This window comes from Schistocerca gregaria, chromosome 5 (assembly GCF_023897955.1).
Source record: "Schistocerca gregaria isolate iqSchGreg1 chromosome 5, iqSchGreg1.2, whole genome shotgun sequence".
NCBI lineage: Eukaryota > Metazoa > Arthropoda > Insecta > Orthoptera > Acrididae > Schistocerca > Schistocerca gregaria.
Genome location: NC_064924.1, coordinates 356,250,558 through 356,266,046, shown reverse-complemented (window position 1 = coordinate 356,266,046; position 15,489 = coordinate 356,250,558).

Below are 15,489 nucleotides of genomic sequence, written 5' to 3'. Positions count from 1 at the left end.
AAAAAGGGAACAAAGTAGGCTGTGAATGGTCTGTAAATAAAACGAAAATTGCTCTTAGTAGTGGCAGTATAGTGAAATGACAGATGCACTAAACACTACGGTACCCCACAGGGGTTCGTGCTTGGCTACCACGGGGCCCCAGCCTTTTCAGCACTGTTTCGCTTCCGTGCTGTATGCCTATCCTCTTGCTGTTCTTTTTCCCCACCATTGAAGAACATGTCTGGGACATTATTGGCGATGTTCTGCATCGTGTCATTGACCTCCTCTCATTCCTCCACTTCGGCGTTCGAGGATCCTCTCTTTTCTTCTTCCTCCCTGTACACTCTTGAAGGCAAACCCATGCATATGATGCACAAAAGGTGACTGGGTAACGCGTAATTCCAAGCCCTGTGTCGACAGGTAGGCATCGCACATACCGCCTGGTACAGGACAGGCCTAGGGAGGGGTGATTGTCTGAGCTGCAACCTTCCCAGATTCCCCGTTGGTCCCTCTATCAGGTGTACGCAAGGTGTGACTCCCTTGTGAAGAGGGCCTTCCAGTTGGAAGGAGCACGCCATCGAAGACACTGCCAATTATCGGTAATTTGCTTGTGATGAGTCAATCATCCTCTCTATCGACGCCAACGAAACGTAAACATAATGAGGCTACTGATTCAAAGATCCTTTCCACTGCCCCGCGGTTCCTTGTGGTACCACGTACTAAAGATGGTCATACCTTCACCGCAGTCAATCCGTTTATTATTCAGAAAGGTGTTGATGCCATTTCTGGCCCTGTGAAATCTTGCTCTCGTTTACAGCATAGCACTTTATTTTTGGAGACGGCTTCTGATTCTCAAGCACAAAAACTACTCACTGCCTCACTTCTCGACAGCTACCAAGATAATTTTGAGGCACATAGAACTTTGAATTCTTCCTGTGGTGTAATTTACACCAGGCTGCTTGATGGTCTAACCAAGTCTGAAATACAGTGTTATCTCTCTGATCAGGGCGTTATTGGTGTCCATCATGTAATGAAAAAGGTTGATTCCTCCATGGCGCTCATCCTTACTCTTTTCCTCACGTTTGATAGGGTGGTGCTGCCATACAAGGTTATAGCAGGCTATAAAACCATCATAGTCGGGCCGTAATTCCGAATCCAATGCACTGCTACCAGTGTCGTCTGTTCAATCACACAAGAACGTCTTGTTGACACCCAGCCACATGCATAACCTGTGGCAGGGATGCACACGAGGGCGAATGTCTGCCTCCTTCTCCGCGCTATGTCAATTGCAATGGCGGCCATGTCACCTCTCCCCGGGACTGTCTCGTGTATCTAGATGAGCGGGCTGTTCAAGAGATTCTGGTAAAGGAAAAAGCGCCCTACGCAGTAGCTCGCAAATTACTGGCTAGTCGCAAACTCGGTATTGTTCTCGCATCTGGCACCTATAGTTCAGTTCTTGTTACCCCTCGTTCCGAGAAGGACGTGGCCACGCAGACATGAAACCCCAAATTTGGCTCTGAGGTTGTGAAGTCACCCAGTGTCAAGGTAGGATTGCTGTCCCCCCGTCCTGCTGTGCAACAAACAGTCAAACTCTCGTCTAAAGGGGTGAGGCTATCCACTACACAACCGGCAGGCAGGAAAGGACAGAAGGGGTAAACCTGAGAAGACTTTCTCTGTCCCTACAGTCAAACAACATCCAATTCTTCCTCTAACCACAAGGGCTCGAAGAAATTCGCTAAAGAAAAATTGTTTTTTCCTTCAATACCTCGAAGATCCTGTTCGACGGTGTCGCCAAGTAGTCACTTAGCCTGGCCGACCTCTGTATCACTGGTGTGCACCACCAACCGTTTTTCAGCGTTCAACCCCACAGACTAACCGCACAAGCACGTCGATGCTTCTGTGGACCAAATGGAGCAGGATCCTCTGCTTCTGTGCCCTGTAGTAGCGACTCTACATCGGCTGACTCTTGGCGCCCACCGATTTGACACATCTACATCTCTTCCTCACATGACTGTCCTCTAGTGGAACGTTCGCTGCCTTTGGTGCACAAAGAGTATTTACGGATGCTTCTATCATCACAGTATCCCCTTGTTCTCTGCTTTCAGGATACGAAATTGATCCCCCAGGACCGCTTCAAGCTTTCACATTACTTACCAATTCGTTCTGACCTTTCCCTTGAGGTTGGCATCACATCTCAGGGGAGCGTTATACTGCTCATCGGGATGACCTTCATAGTCAACCCATCACCCTGACTACCTGCCTTCAAGTTGTAGCTGTTCGCCTTTTCCTTCCCCACATCCTTCTCCCTCTGTACCATTTAAGCACCTGTGTCCTTCAATGTCACCAGGGCAGACCTCATTCAGCTTATTGGGCAGCTACCTCCCTCCTTTTCGCTAGTCGACGACTTGAATGTGCATCATCCCCTTTGGGATTCTCCCAAGACCTGCCAGAGAATTGCCCTCTTGGCATCCACTTTCCATTCTGGCTCCTCTCACACCTGTTCCCATTTGGACGTATTATTTTGCACTTCCCAGCTTGTCCGTTTTCCGTGTGATCACTGTCTGCTGACCCCTACCCCAACCACCTCCAAGCCCAAACGGCAGCTCATTAAGGCTGACTGGCAGCTTTACTCCTCCCTGGCGACCTGCGCAGAACAAGCTTTCGTCAGTTCTGATGACCAGGTGAACTATCTCACCAATCTTCCATTCCTCGCACTTTCTCTTTATCAAGTCGTGTCGCAGTCCCTTGGTGGACTGGAGCATAGCCAATGGCTTTCGCTTTCCACTGACAAAACAGTCTCTTTGAATTTCTGGTGGCGAAATTGGCTTCTCCCACCATCTCTACATCTTGGGTCTGTTGCCCTTCTGTTCGTTGACACTGCGAAATTCCTGGGCCTCATGCTCGATAGGAAACGCTCTTGGTCCTCCCATGTCTGTTACCTGGCAGCCCGCTCTAGGCTTTCCCTAATGTCCTACATGTCCTCAGTGGTACTTCTTGGGTGCCGATCGAACTACCCTCCTCCATTTGTACCAGTCCCTTGTCTGTTCGAAACTCGACGATGGGTGCTTTGTTTATGGATCTGCACGCCAATCCCTTTTATGCTGCCTCAACACTATACATCATCATGGCATACGTTTGGCCATAGGCGCCTTTTACTCCAGCCCACTTGAGAGTTTGTATGCCGAAGCTGCTGAACTACCACTGTCCTACCACCTTAACTTTCTCCGGAACAAGTATGCATGCCGTTTGTCTGCCATGCGTGGCCACCCCTCCTATGCCTCCTTCATTGATGATTCCTTAGATCGTCAGTATGGGGCTCGTCCCTCTTCTCTGTTACCTCCTGGAGTCCCTTTTCACCACTCGCTACGGTGGCTCAGTTTCACGCTAGCTGCAACTTTCCCAGTGGGTGTGAACTCTTCACCACCTTGGCTTTGTGAAACGGCCCATGTTAACCTTGGCCTTCATTCGATTCCCAAAGTCACTATTCACGCCTCGATCTATCACCTTCAGTTTCTCGACTTAGCGATTGTATCTTTGTATACACTGTTGGCTCTCGGACTGACCGTGGGGTTTGGTGTGACTTCGTCATTGGCACCCGTGTCTTTCGACATCAGCTTCCGGCACCCTCCTCAGTATTTACAGCCAAGCTTTTCGCCGTGTATCAGGCACGGAGTACATCCGGCGATACAGCCTTCCCAATTGTGTCCTCTCCTCAGACTCACTCAACCGCTCTCCAAAGTCTATGTGCGCTTACACTGCTCATCCATTAATGTAGTACTTCCAGGAAAACTGTCACTTGCTCACACTTGGTGGAGCCAATGTCATGTTTCTGTGGGCCCCTGGTCATGTAGGTCTGCCACAAAAAAGGCTGCTGACGCTGCTACCAAGGCTGCAGTCCTCATACGTCAGCCCGCGAGTACCTCTATTCCCCCCAATGATCTCTGCCTCTCTGTCTGCCAGGAGGTGGTGCTCGTATGGCATCGCCAATGGTCCTCCGTTCACGAGGGTAATCTTCGGCTTATTAAGCCTCTCCCGGCACCTTGGACGACATCCTCTCGGTCCTACCGCCGGGAGGAGATCATTTTAACTCGCCTGCGTATTGGGCATTGACTTTTTAGCCATTGTCATTTGCTCAGTGGCTCTTCCCCACCACTTTAACCGCATTCAGCCCAAATTTTAACTGTCCACCACTTCCTGCTGTTATGTTTCACCTTGGGTTGGCCATCTGATATTTCAGCAGTTTTAGCGAATGACGCGCGGGCTGTCGACAGCGTTTTACATTTTATCCGCCTAAGCAATATGGCGAAGGCCACTTAATTTTTAATTTAGGACCTCCATTTTTGAATGGTGTTTTTTAAGGCGTTTTTTCCATGTGTCTTGTTTAGCTGTCTCCTATTCTGTCCATTGGGACTAAGAAATAGTCGTGTCCCTCTTCTCTGTGTTTGTGTTCTCTAGTTTTGACTTGGGCGCATATGACCCCAGTTGTTTCTTGCGCCCTAAAACCAAATGAAACAAAACATTACAGTACTTAATTTACAAAAGGTAACTTTTCAATACTTGTGTGTTGTGTAAGTATGTATACATCTCACATATACCTATAAGTTACTGAAGACGAATATTTTATTACGAATTCGCCGGTATATGTTTTGCTTCATAACTGCCAGTCGATCCTTGACAACTTCCATGAACATTGTGTACGTAATAAAAGAAATATTGCATTGAAGCAAACTAAAACATTATCTAATTAAATGTATTCGTATATCTTTTACTGAACATTAATCCTAGCAATACCAACTCATTTTCCGTAGCGAGAATTACCAAAAGAAATTAAAAAGCAAACAGAATTCTTCTTAAACCGCTACTGATTTCTAAGTTGTGTCTAGAACCAGACACTTTTTTAACTTACTCTTAGCAATACAAATACTCTTTCAAAACGTGTGCGTACCTCAATTTTTTAAAATGGAAATTTCTTTAATTGTTCTTGATTTTGAACCATACCATAATGTCAGAGAGTAATAGATGTGTATGTGAGGTCCGGAACCTTACAGTATTGAATATGATTTTCTTTTGGAAAAGTGGCATTCACTTCTAAGATTTAAACTTTTGGGTTAAGTTTGACTGAAAAAATTGGAACATTTATAGACTCTGCTAGAAGATTAATTAATAAATTTTTTTTCAGAATTTTAAAATTTAATGTAACTCACTATGTTTTCGCCTCCTTCCAGGCACTGTTGTAAGGGTTAATACGGGGAACGTCAACCCTTCACATTTATTATGGCGTAAAATCTGCTTCTGGAAATTTCGGTAAGGTGCTTGAATGTCTGCAGCGCAATGGCAACCGATTATTCTTCTACAGCCGAAATCAAAAGTTCACATTACAACGCAGCCTAAATGTGTTCCATTGGTTTTATGTCGGGACGCTCGCAAGCCAATCCATCTCAGGTATTTTGCTGTCATCAAATTACTGCCTTACAGATGTTTTGTTATTGTAGAGGAATCTTTTAAGTGAATTCTACCTCTACTGTAAGGAATGCAGGTTGCTGTAGAATGTTTATATCCATCTGCATTTAGCGTTGTCTTAAGCGCAATGAGGGATCACATACCAACCTGCCATACAGTAAAACCATGTACTCCGTCGATCACTTTTGGTGCTTCACATAATATCAGATATCACACTTACACCCATCATCTATGCTTGTAAGTATTTATTCTGTAATAAAATGTATCTCAGGCCAATGATTACGATGTGGCAATCTGTGATAGCTCTCATATTCATAGTCTTGTTTACTTACCGTGAATATGCGTAAAACCAAGTGCTGCTAAATAGTGTCTGTGTTTCTTTATGACCGAAAAATTTACATTACCAGAACGTAATTGCAATGGATACCACGAGACATGGCACTGCAAGTAAACAAAACGTAACAAGCATTCCGTTTCATAAACTTTTTGTTAGCGATAACTAAAATCTGTTACTTCCTCCAGTACCGTGACCACAACATCTAGCTGCACATGGTCTGTACAATATCCCTGTAACGTCTACGTTTGATGATGAGTATCTAGTGACTCGAATACTAGTTAATGGTATGGAAAGTAAATCGTATTAGATATCGAAAGAAAGTAACCGGTAGGATTTCATACCCAAATGTAAGGCGAAAGTATATCAAACTTGGATTTTATGATCCATAATGGATATATTGAAAAAAAAAAACAAATTGTAATATGAAGTTAAACGCTCCGTGTGTTAGGAATCCCTTGCGAAATTTTACTTGTGACTTCTCCCAGAACGAGAGGAATCCTGTACTTCCTTCACTCCATTGCATGTGCATAAGAGTTTTTCAGAATATATATCCATTTTGTAAGGACTCCTTTGTTTATAAAGTATTTTGCATGACTAATCAAAATATAACGGAAAGTTCGTGCTGCTCTCATCACTTCTCTCACACCCCTGGAATCGATCCACGGTTTCGAAATTACTGTCGAGTCCTGCTTATGGGAAAGAACAAAAGCCCTCCAGTCCAAAGTGTTTCGGTTTCGATTGATGAGGAACCGCAGAGTAACATAAATCTGGTGACAACATATGGATTAATTATTCCAGGTAGCCATATAGGAAGAATCGAACCAATGAGTAATTACCTAATCTCAGTCAAAGACAGGCAGAGGAATATTACCACAAGGGCGTTTTCAGAACCCTTAACTGGATTGTGGGGAAGGATTTTTACTAATCAAACCAATGTTATTATTCATTAATGATGATTTACTGCAGAACAAATATTTTTCAACGGCTTATGAATGTGGTTGTTGCACCAAATTTAACAGTAAACCAAAAATACAGAAAAAACTGACTAAAATAGCTTATAATGAACTCATCGCAAACAAAATAGCACAAATTAACAATTCAGTCGAAGAACTGGTTGAATGGCTTTCGTATGTAGGCTAGTTGAAGTCAACTGCTGGAAGGATAGGACAAGAAACAAACAGCAGAGTAATAATGCCATGGATTTGATTAAAATTTAAACAGGTTTCTCAAAACAAAGTTTCTTATCTATATGAAATGCAAAGATAACAGTCGAGCTATATTGCCATTTCGACTTGTGACTCTCTGATTGGGACTTGTAATCAATGAGCTTGTATGCAGTGGAAATATGCATACAGCGAATTAACAAGATTATTTCGAAAACTAATGGATTAGGGAACAGACTAGAGAAGAAGGCTTAATTACGCGTGCATGAACTGGACATGGGTACGATACGATCTGAGGCAAACAAATCCATTTACCGGAGGTCTGTAACAGATGGAACAGTGTAAATTTTAAATACATGACGACAATGATAGTGATGACGATGTAAAAAACGTATGCCAATACTTTGTGCCCCTCTGGTAATGCTGTACATGTCTTCCTCGAATGCTGTATGTGTATGATGTACTTCAATATTTGAATTTAGCAGCCTGTTGAAGTAATGGAGACTGTTCAGCTTCATAATACCGGGTGATCAAAAAGTCAGTATAAATTTGAAAACTGAATAAATCACGGAATAATGTAGATAGAGAGGAACAAATTGACACACGAGCTTGGAATGGGATGGAGTTTTATTAGATACAAAGAAATACAAAAGGTTAAAAAATGTCCAACAGATAGCGCTTCATCTGATCAGAATACCAATAATTAATATAACAAAGTAAGACAAAGCAAAGATGATGTTCTTCACAGTAAATGTTCAATATGTCCACCATCGCTCCTCAACAATAGCTATAGTCGAGGAATAATGTTGTTAACAGCACTGTAAAGCATGTCCGAAGTTATGGTGAGGCATTGGCGTCGGATGTTTTCTTTCAGCATCCTTGAGATATCGGTCTATCACGATACACTTGCTACTTCAGGTAACCCTAAAGCCAATAATCGCACGGATTGAGGTCTGTGGACCTGGGAGGCCAAGCATAACGAAAGTGGCGGCTGAGCACACGATCGTCACCAAACGACGAGCGCTAGAGATCTTTCACACGTCTAGCAATACTTTGTTGTTTTTTTGGTTCTGATAAAACCCCATGTCATTCCAAGCATGTGTGTCAATTTTTAACTCTCTTTCTACATTATTCCGTGGTTTATTAAGTTTTCAAATTTGTATTTATTTTTTGATCACCTGGGACTTGCCGTTTTGGGTAGAGTTTTGTATCTTATGTCAATTCAATCCTCGTCCGTTGATTACAGAATTCAGTAACGTTTCTGGGTAGTCTGAGGCACTCAGCTCACAATACGTCATCACATATTTTATTTATAACGAAACTGATCAGTTCCTACTGTCCTCAAAATTTATATAACAATTCCTATTCATTTAAGAGTGGTTATTTCTTCCAGAAATTCAAATTTGTATTTTTCACTTTCAAAAAGTACCTTCTTAACCAGAAGAAGTTTTGTAAATCCTTATTTCGAATCCATCAAGTATCCTTTTTTTACTTTCTTCATTTTAATTGCTTGAAAGTTTCAATTTCCATTGTATATTTGTTAAGGATCAGTTTGAAGCATTGGCATAAAAGGCTAACATTGATAAAATCTCAGTTAACGATTGCTCGCTAACATCTTAGTTTCTTATAGTAAAAGTACACTACTAATACATTACAAAAAAAGACCCTTCTTAAAAACTCAAGACTTCTACTCCCTGCTCAAATTTTTTGAATATATATAGACGCAACTATAAACCTATCTCAGTAACTTCAATTATTTTGTACAACTTCATGTACAGTACGAAAACACAGCACTCTGACTAAGTACCCCTCTCAAAGGCCAATGTGTAACGGATTTCGAATACAGTTCAAAAAATACATATTACTTTTAACAAGGTATATTAGTATACGCTATCTCAGAACCCAATACCGGTTACGGGTTGCCTTTCTAACGCATGCAATAGAAGAAGAATTTGATGTTCAATATTTTGCGTAATTATTACCCAAATTAAAAAGTTTAATGTGCTGTCGTAATATACTAATTAAGAGGTGCATTTCTACATTAAATAGACTTTACTCCACTCCATTTTGTCCTCATGCAGTACCTGTGGTCCAACGCTCAAAAAAGAGACACAGTCTCTGTCGCAAGTATTTTATTAATAGTGATGCGTTTTGAGCAGTTAACACGTCTCCACATTATCTGTAACATTCTTATCATATAATAATTTTATTCGCGAACCTATCCAACACCAATCACTACCGTAGCTGAGCTAAAGATGACGAGCAAAGTAACTCACTTGCCTTCAACAGTGGATAGTGCATTACCGATATTTAAAATCTGTTGGTATGATGGCCTTAAAGCTAAAACGCAATCGTCAAATATCAGCATAGGGAAGCCTGAAAGAACAAAATGATCTGTTTGGTACCTAGTAAATTTCAACCCTTTCCTACTAACAGCGGCGCCACTTGGCTTTAGTTAAGTTTCATTTTCATTTCAATGCACTGTACGACCCACCCGCTGAACACATATGTTGAATTTGTCTACCACTGTAGTAAACGGCTGTAATCGCTAACTTATCTTTGCATCATATACTGCCATGAGTTTATTTCTTGGCTCCACATTCTGCGCTTATGCAGATTCAATTTGTTATTAATATCTAATTTCACGCACTTAACTTAGAGGTTTTCACTTGCTATTTCACGCTTTCTTATGCCTATACTGACGAGTGCCATTTTCGCTTTAACTTCATTATACCAATGTCTTTTGAATATGACTAATGTGGTCTCTGCTCTTCGAGACAAGTGAGTCACTTCACGTATCACCATCACCTTACTTCTCATCTTTAGGTTAGTTATCCTGTTGATCGGTAATAGGTAGTAACATGACTGTGTTACTAATTGCATATAATCTGAAGATGCGCTAAACACGAGAAACGCGTTGTTATTAGTAAAATACGTGTAACAGAGACTGTTTCCTAGTTCAGTTCTGGAACATTGCAAGACTAGTATTATAATTACAAACAGTGTGTTTTTATTGATGCAGAGTAACTGACGGCATGAAAATACCCACACCATGTTCATCCAGTATTTGAGAATGAGATTACTTAGCGACTTGCGCTAAACAACTAAATTTTGGCGTTATTTCAACCCTTCCTAAAACTTTTCTGTCTTTCATGTTTAAAGTAAAAACAATCACGAGTTTGCTGGTTAGATAATAATATGCTATTATATCCCAGCCGGCTGAAGTCTACCCTTTGGCGATTGCGGCACATTTACCTGGTGCGCTCGTCTAAAAGCCGGCTCCACGGTTTGCCTGTGATTTGCTTAGAACCAATACGAAATTTACGCCTGCTTGACCATAATGCAGCGCGGCACAGAAAATAGTGTCTCGTAGTTCGCTTTTGTGACAGCACACGTTGCTGTGCTAGTGCTGTGCGGATACCGGCTGTGTGACCGCGGCAGACATATGTGCCAGTCATTCCCGTGACGTGGCCTCTTGCTTGCCCGCGGGATGCAGATAGGCAGCCGGAGACACTCGTCCGGCCTCACTGCTTGGCGGCGCAGCATTATGCAGGGGCGACAGCGCGGAAGCACCCGTTTGGCTGGCGTCTTGTCGGAGCGCCGTCGCTGGCGGACAGCGCTATGTATATTGCATGAGCGTGCATTCCATAAGCGGACGGTCCCGCGATGGATGTATCCCCCTAGCTCGAAGAGGTGGCGAACCGCAGCCTGACACGCACCTTTCGTATTCCGGAGGCAGGCTTCTGCTCTGATTCCACGCTTTGCATAATGGCGCCGGCACAAGTCTCTGAATTCTGATTTCAGAAACAAGCGTAACGGAAGATCGTAAAACGCGCCTCTATGCAAAAAGCAATAATCTTTTTTTACTTCATTGCTGTATGGCGAGACAGTTGACGCACAGTACACTAAATAGAAACCATTTTGTTCCCTGTCTTAGAGATGGGCAAATGTAGACATGAATATCAGCCTAGTAATTTTAATCCTTAAACTACTTGTATCCTATTCATATCGAGTCAGTGGTGTTTGAATGTAACATTACCGTTCACATTTAATGTTGCATGTCAAATTATCCCTCTTCTCTAATACACTTGCAGCTTCAGATTGTAGCAACATTCTTCGTCCATTGCTAAGTAATATTAATATTTTTATTTCATCCATCGTAATCGATATTTTTTGATATTCTCGAACTATGTTAGTAAGAATTTCAAAGTTGCGTATGGTGTATTGTTCTTCCTGCCAGTCGCCTTTGTTCATAAGGCAGTGTGCGTCCTACATCATCCATAAACTCACTCTCACAAACAAACCACGTAGTTTATGTTCTACGATTACGTTAAATCATATAGTGTGCACTGTTTCAAGTTAACGTACAATATGAATAATGCGTTGGCGTGAGACAGTGAATCTCAAGTTGACGAAGGACGCACAATAGCCGTAGAAAATAAAAATAAAGAGAAGGTGTGTTGTCACCGCCAGACACCACACTTGCTAGGTGGTAGCCTTGAAATCGGCCGCGTGTCGCCATTATCAGTGATTGCAGACCGAGCGCCGCCACACGGCAGGTCTAGAGAGACTTCCTACCACTCGCCCTATTTGTACAGCGGACTTTGCTAGAGATGGTTCACTGACTAAATACGCTCTCATTTGCCAAGACGATAGTTAACATAGCCTTAAGCTACGTCATTTGCTACGACCTAGCAAGGCGCCATTATCAGTTACTATTGATATTGTGAATCATGTACCGTGAAAACCGACGTTCGTCATTAATGGATTAAAGTTAAGTATTCCACCAGCTACGTCCGTTTTTCTAAATTCAAATTTCCTTGTCCTGTTCTAGACCTCACGCCAGCCTGCGTGAGCTAAATCGCGTGCCTTTCGGCCTCCTCTAGTAACACGGTGTTGGCTCTCCTGCCAACCACAACAGAAGGGAAAGAAAAGAGGCATAAAAAATACGCAGACATTGTATCCGATACTGATAGAGCCTCCACTAAACTTCAAAACGCCACCAAATTCCTGAAATGTTTAGTGCTATAAAAACACAACTTGAGCAGTATTTTACATTTTAGCACCACATCACTATTTCTACGACATTGTTGTCGTTTGGAGAACAGTGCTTCACACGGAATATATTTCACAAAATTTGTTATAAAAATTCCATTATATTATATGAAGATAAGGGCTGTAAACAGTGGCAAGGGTGGCCAATGAGGGACAGAGTTACTACATGTAAAACATCCTAACGATCGTGTTTTATACATATTACTTGGTTGCTCTACGCTGTACTTAGAGATGTCAGCACCAGCTAAAATTTCGTATTCTCGTAAATGGTAGCTTGATATGGGCATGTAAGCAGTGATTTGTGACAAAACCGCGGCAGTGATTTCTAGGGATACGCGACAGGAAATTGCTTTTCAGGAACGAATTGTACGAGTCCTAGAATAATGTGACCATCTACAAAAATCCTGAATGTATTCCTGAACGTAAATAAGCTTCAAAAGATGTTGCTAATCATGTAAATGTGACATTTTAGCTAAGGAAGTAAATCGTGCTAAGTTGAGTCCCTTACAAATGTTTCAGTCATTTACATGATATGATAATAGTAGAAATGACAAGGACCTTTCTCAACAAAGTTAAAGTGCTGTAGAAAGTACTTCCTAAGGCTACTTTTATATTATGCTGGATCACAGAATATTTCTGAGGTCGTTATACTTAAGAGCCCCAAAATTTGTTAATCTAAATCTTAGTAACACAACTGACTCTTTTTGGAAAGTTTAAATTTTTATTTTTGAGAGGTTTCACCGTAAAGCTTCGTTAATTCACCCAGATAGTTAATAGTGGTACGTATATGCTAAACTATGTTAAATGCACTCAGTCAGCAAGTAAACGTTGATAGGTGCCCTTTGTGGGAATTTAAGAATAAAATTTAGTTTGGGGTTTACCATTTTAAAAATATGTCGTTACTGCAAACTATGAGTTACCTGAATAATAAAATCACATTGCATCTTCTTGAAATGTTGTTTGCGAGATTTTACTGAATCTTTGCTGTACAGTTTCTCAAAACAACTAAATTGTTCCCTGCTATTGTTTAAAATTGAGGTCTTGATATGAATAACTGTAACAAAGAAACACTTATTCGAGCATTCGAAAAGTTGCTAATTTTTTTATGAATCAAAAACACAAACTCTTAACGAGAATGATGTCAGTCTGTGGACAATAACAGGTAAGATGTAAAAGGAACCTGGAAGTGATGGTGATACGTCAGAAATTACTGAAACTGAAGGCAAAGAGATGCAAAAGGAGTTCATTCCAGTGATCAAAAGCACATTAAAAATATCGGAATTCTACAAATCAAGTGTTCAAATTGGCCCCTGAAGTGCGTAGAGGATGATGAACACCTATAAAATCTGAAGCGAAATAAGGGAACCGAGCAATAAGTATAAAGTCAGGATATCGAAAAGACGCGAACTTTGAAAGAAATTTCTACGGTTAAAAATGGTTCTCACCAGTTCCAGATCAAGTTTTCAGATCCATAAAGTGCAAAAAGCAATAAAGTTTTTGAAGTAATCAAACGCAGCTGAACACATCTGCCTGCAATTTTTCACAATATTTTACTGTTTGAGTTTGTATATGACTAAGCCATTCAACTCGATCATAGCCAAAAACTTTGAATTATATAGAAGCATATATTAAACCATTACAAGGAAATTAATGCAACTAAAAGATACCAGATCTAGAAATCAGTGTGCATACAATGACTGAGGTTCTGTCCGTACAAAGCGAGTTGGTACAGCGTGTGCAAACGTTAAGCAAAAATCAGTTCTGCCTGCTTGGCACTTGTAAATGTGTCTCACTGTGTTGACCTGCAGACAGAATTGCTGTCATCTTTTGCATGCTTTTACTCAGTTTTGTCGTGTGATATAATCTTCTGTGCGATTTGTGGAGTCTTTCTTATTTTGGGAGATATTTGTTTTTCAAATTTTGCGTTTACTGCAACTCCGCACAGAGCATTCAGCGTGCTGCAGAATAATACGGTAGTGAGTAGCAAGCCTACTCCCATCGAGACAGAGGTAGCAACCAGACCATATGGCGCAACGATGAATAATAACTGTTGAGAGGGAGCGATGCACTTAGACCGGATCTTACTCGGCAGCAAAGACTTAGGGGAGCCACTAGCATTCTGTCGTGAAGCACCAGTTTTACTATGTTAATTATTTATGATTGAAGACTTGTTTTGACATAACTGGTACTTGGGAAAGCCTAAGGGTCACCAGGGATTCACTACAATAGTAATGATATGCAGAAATACCACAAATTCAACAAGCAAATGAATATTGTTAACGTAACAGTTGTGTACGAAGGGCTAAAAAGTTCTACGATGCAAACAAGAGATTTCGGCTGTGCACCAAGCGCGCCAGTCAGCTATAGAACATACGCTGAGCCTATTTATATGCGACAGTCGGCGATGGAATACAATCAGATTGTATTCCCATATAATATTTGGCTTTAGCATGCTGTCGGAAATCCTTAATTTTGTGAAACAAATCGTCCCACAGTATTAAACTGCTACTATTTTATGGTCTTCGCAAATGAATGCGTCGTTATGACATTCCATGATTTATTTCACTTTAACTAGCTACCGGTATGACTAATTACAATGGCAGGTGGCCTGCTTGTATTTTCTGAGGAATCCAGTGCGCTACCCGATCTGCTTCAGGGGACATCATCTATGAGAGCTTCGCAGGGTACAGGAAGGACGAAACCCTACGTACCGATTTACTAACGTAATAAAAGAAAGTTTTTTCTTAACTAGAGCAGTCTCCGGTGTAAAGGCTTGACCAGTATACTGCAAGTCAACTGTACCATTTTTATGGATTAAGGATCCAGCTGAAAAACTTGGATGGAGCTTAAACTACTAAGAGGAAATTTTCATATTGCTGTTAAGGTGAGATAGTGTTTGTTTTGTTAAAGATGCAAAGTCCATAACCGAACATATTGCAGAAGCCTCTTCTGGGACATAAAGATTCTTACCCTTACAAGCCAGTAAATTTGCTTCCTAATGATATTATTGGTTAATAAGTAGAATAAATTTTGGGTCATAAAGGCAATTCACAACCACAGGACTAGAAGAAGAAATAATTTTCATGTACAGAGTGCATTGCTCTAGAAATCAGAATGGAGGTTTACATACTGGGGTAAATGTCTGTACCAGCTCTTTAGTGGATATAAAGCAGGATATTGATAATTTCCACATGTTGCAACAAGATGCAGAAGAATGCTTCATTATCAATTCTTAAATACCAAACAAGCAACTCGAAAAAACACAACAGGAAGCTACAACAGAATCCCTTAGTCTGTGATCAGAAGAAAGTTGAGGTGCTCTTCCATAGAAAAATGGGCTCAAACTACAAAAGGGACGATCACGAAAGATGTTTTCTGGTTTTTCTATGTCCTCTTCCCATAAAGTTGCCGCATTGATCTTATCTTACAAGAATGTTACCCGGACTTGGAAAATTAATGTCTTACTAGCGTGCTGCTCGTACGCGTAGAGAGGGT